At 50.3% G+C, this 4,087-nt stretch overlaps 1 long non-coding RNA gene across 1 annotated transcript; it reads right to left on the bottom strand.

Moving 5' to 3' along the window:
• Positions 1-1,408: 1,408 nt before the first annotated feature.
• On the bottom strand, positions 1,409-3,437 carry LOC103791071 (uncharacterized). The gene is made up of 4 exons (XR_004739430.3): positions 3,369-3,437; positions 2,928-3,146; positions 1,994-2,092; positions 1,409-1,616 (listed from the first exon to the last, which is right to left on the bottom strand). It is a non-coding gene; the product is annotated as an uncharacterized LOC103791071 (long non-coding RNA).
• Between the last annotated feature and the right edge of the window lie 650 nt (positions 3,438-4,087).

Below are 4,087 nucleotides of genomic sequence, written 5' to 3'. Positions count from 1 at the left end.
TTAACTACCAGAGTGTTTGAAGTCAGATTTTTTTGCTCTTAATTTAGTCAAGGGAATCTGTTAAGGCTAGCCATGACACTACTATGTGTCCTCTTAAAACCTGATGTTTTCATTAATTGTTTAGAAGAAGAGATCTCTGAAATCTTTAAATTAAAAGCACACAGAGGGAGGCTGAGAAGGTGGTCTTGTTATGTAAATGAAACCTCTTGGGTAGTCAAATTCTTTGTCTTTTTTAACCAGCTGGGGGTTTTAGAGGTGCGACTTGACTTTCTGCAGCTGTGGGGTTTCCAGTATAGCTCCTGGGTCAGGGATCTCTACCTGCCTCCCAGAGGCCTATACCTAAGACAGAGAGCCCCCTGGGCTTCTTGGTACAGGTGGACTGAAACTAATGGGCTAGAAAAAGAGAAACAGAGGTCAAATTTCTTACAGCCAGACCCTGCAGCACAGCTTCCCAGGGTCTCAGCGCCCTGGCTGGAGCTCCCCTCCCAACTCCCCTCACCAAGCCCCTGGTCCCACCACACGGCTGAGGTGGCCCAAGCCAGAGAGTTGCTGGAGCAGCAGCTGGAGTGGATCAGGCCCTGCTGGAGGGGGTGGGGGCCCAGGTCCTAGTGGTCAAGATCCAGAACCTGAAGGAACAAATAAGGAGGCACCAAGAGAGCCTGTGAGGAGACACCCAAGCTTCAGTGTCCATGGCACCCCTCAGCACTGGAAATACTGTGCATCACTACCTAGGAGCCCCAGGATCAGAAATATCCCAGCTGCTCCCAGGCCACTGGGAAAATGGAAGAGACCACAAAAGGCCAGAAGTTGGCTGTGTGGTGGTAATACTGTGTCAACTTGGTTGGATTGAAGGATGCAAAGTATTGATCCTGGGTGTGTCTGGGAGGGTGGTGCCAAAAGAGATTAACATTTGAGTCAGTGGACTGGGAAAGGCAGAGCCACCCTCAATCTGGGTGGGTGGCATCTCATCAGCTGCCAGCATGGCCAGAATATAAAGCAGGCAGAAAAATGTGTAAAGCCTAGACTGGCTTAGCCTCCCAGCCTATATCTTCCTCCCATGCTGGATGCTTCCTGCTCTCAAACATCAAACTGAGTCCCCATCAGCTTTGGGACTCAGACTGGCTTCCCTGCTCCTCAGCTTGCAGATGACCTGTTGTGGGACCTTGTGATCGTGTGAGTTAATACTACTTAATAAATCCCCATATATATATCCTATTAGTTCTGTCTCTCTAGAGGACTCTGGCTAATACAAGAAGGTAGTGGAGGAGCCAGGGTTCTGCAGTCTCAGTCATCTTTCCTTGACCTCACCGCAGTGCACCTCAGCCTTGCAGGAATTTACCCTGGATCGTGTCCTAAAATAACCTCCCCAAACACAGTAAGAAGATGTAGCACTTACAGATACCACAGAAACACATGTCTTTCATTTCTAGTTAAGATGTTAAAAATTATGACAATCAAGAATAAGAGTTCAGGGGTGGTGCTGATGCAGAGGAAGGAAGCCATGGGGTGGGGGCTGTTGGGGGTGTGAGCAATGGTGTCTCCTTCACCCCCACACTCATGTCCTCTCCTGAAGGATAGATGGTCACATTCCAGAATTGGTGAGTCATCTACTGCATCTGTTCAATTGAAGAGAAAATATGGCATGTTCAGAATAAGGCATGAAAAGGGGAAAGTGAGGCAGGAACCCATGGCACACATGCAGATGCTGGTGTACTGTGTGGGTTCAGAGGACAGACTTGGGGCTGAGGAAGGACATGTAATATGATGCGAGAAGACAGAGACCCCACACGGAGGCCAGGAAAACAGCCCAACACAGCATCAAAGGCCAGGGGCATGAACCGGTAACACGTCCATTATGTATCAGGTGCCCATGACCTACACGACAGGCTTCAGAAGAAACATACTAACAAACAGGGAGGATCCAAAAGTTTCACGAGCTCAGCACTCACTGTGGAGGAGACGTCTGTCTCATCAGACAGCTCCTAACACTCACCTCAAAGCGATGCTGCCCATCACTGAGGATCCTGGCATCATTCTCATGTGACTCGAATGTGATGGCCAAGCCCTGACCAAACCAGCCTGCTCTGGCCACCTGAAAGGAGACAGAGAGTAGAAGCAGAAGACCCCCAGGGCAAAGACACCCAGAGGAAGGGATGAGGATATAAGGTAAATAAGATGCAAAAAATAACAGGAGAGTGGGGGTCCTTCAGGGTGTGGGGCTAACCTGATGCAGGTAGGGGTCGGAATTCTCACTCATGTCATAGATAAAGGCAGTGTTGATCCACTTGATGTCTGTGATGTGGCCAAATAGGATGGTAACCTTAGAATTGCTCATTGAAAATCCTTTGTGGTCATTCTTGGACACACGTGCAGAACAGCAAACAATTATAGTCACCTGAGCTGGTTCCTTGGCTTCCCGTTCAGTTTTCCTTAGGCCTCAGCTGCTGCCATCACCGCTGGCTGCCCTCCCCATTCCCCTAAATTCCAGATGGGTGTGAGGAGGTAGGGCAGGAAGAAATTGTGGATTGAGGTGCCATTTCCCAGCATTGGCGGTGGCGAAGGGACAGATTCATAAGCTGTCATTGAAGAGTCTCCCTGCCCTTTGCACAGTGTGTTTGGTCACCCCAGTGCTCATGGTGAACCCTGAGAAGAAAGAGGAACTTGACTATCTACAGAAAGTGCTAGTGCTGAGAAGGAGTGTAAGTGCCTGCAGGATGATGACTAAGGTCACCTGAGAGGGTGAGACAGGTGTCTGGTCCTAGACTTGGGGACCTTCTCCAGCAATTATGCAGCCTGTCATCTGTGCCCGGCATTTCCCTTGCATGTCTGACTTTGGCTTGGAGGAACAGGGTCTGAGGAGTGTGGGGTGAGGAGGTGAGGTCTGGGTGAGGCTTGAGTTGCCAATTGGCAGGGATATTCCCACCAACCTGGTCCTTCTTGTCTGATCCATTTTCTTGTGCCAAGAGTCCTGGAATGTGGGGGCTGGGGAGGGGAGCACAGAGGTCTGGCAGAGCCAGTGTCAGCAGGTCCCCTCCATTCTGACATCACCACTTCAGAGCACCTGGAGGAAAGCTGCTCCTCTGTGGAGTCCTCAGGTGTCCATGCAGCTTCTTCTGTGGTCAGCCTTGCCTGTGTGCCTGTGTGTGCTGAGAAGTGATCGGAGGGGAAAAGCATCACCAGGCACTTGCTTGGGCATCCTCGTTCCCTCCTGAGACACACCCGGCCCACTGCCCACAGAGCCCGGCCACCGCAGGGAAATTAGAACCATGGCTACAAGAAGCCTCCCACACTCCAGCATGTCAGGTTCCCAGTCTGGGTCGAGAGGCACCGCCGTCAACCTCTCTCCCTTTACAGAGGAAGTGACTCACCATTTTCATTACTTTGGCAGCGTCTGTGATTCCATGAGCCGCAGCTCTAGCTCCGTGGAAATTCCCTGTGCCTGTGTAAGCCAGACTTCACTGTTAGGGCTTGCACTCAAATAACTCAAGCAATTCATTTACAATTTGTATGGTCCCTGTGGGGAAAGGGAGGGAGAGTTAGATACCATCGCATTTTTGTACCTGCTAAGCAATTTTAAGTGAGATGTTGTTTTTTAAAGGCATGCCTCCTCCTGCTCACCTCCTGCCTCCTGTCTTGACAGGTCCATGCCCGCCTGCCCTGGAGACAGCTTCAGGCTTAAGTTGGGTGCCTGAGCCCTGCATTATGTCCAGGGAGAGTAGGGGAGGTTGCGAAGGAACAGGGCAGCAGGAAAGAGGGAAGTGGCACTGATTTCTCTGTTTGTTCCCGAAAAAAGAAGGAAATTGTGGCTTTTTGTTCAGAGTCCAGTGGAAAAATTGCCAATATTGACAGGGCTGTGGGAGGCCAGGGTGGCATTCAGCCTTGGGACAGTAATACAGTCTGTATAAACCCTGCTGCTTGATCCCCACATCTGACAAAGAGGATGAGCTGGCCTACCTGAATTCTATGCATATGTCTCAGCATTTCCTGTGATCCAGAGCCTCACCACTGCCTATACAGACATGGGCAAACAGAAGAGTCTGGAAAGTCATATTGAACCAGCAAAAGTCATACTTATGGGATAAGCCTT

The sequence above is a fragment of the Callithrix jacchus genome, chromosome 4, assembly GCF_049354715.1.
Source record: "Callithrix jacchus isolate 240 chromosome 4, calJac240_pri, whole genome shotgun sequence".
Taxonomy (NCBI): Eukaryota; Metazoa; Chordata; class Mammalia; order Primates; family Cebidae; genus Callithrix; species Callithrix jacchus.
The sequence above is the reverse complement of the archived record's forward strand: the minus strand, read 5'-3'. Positions and strand labels throughout refer to the sequence as shown.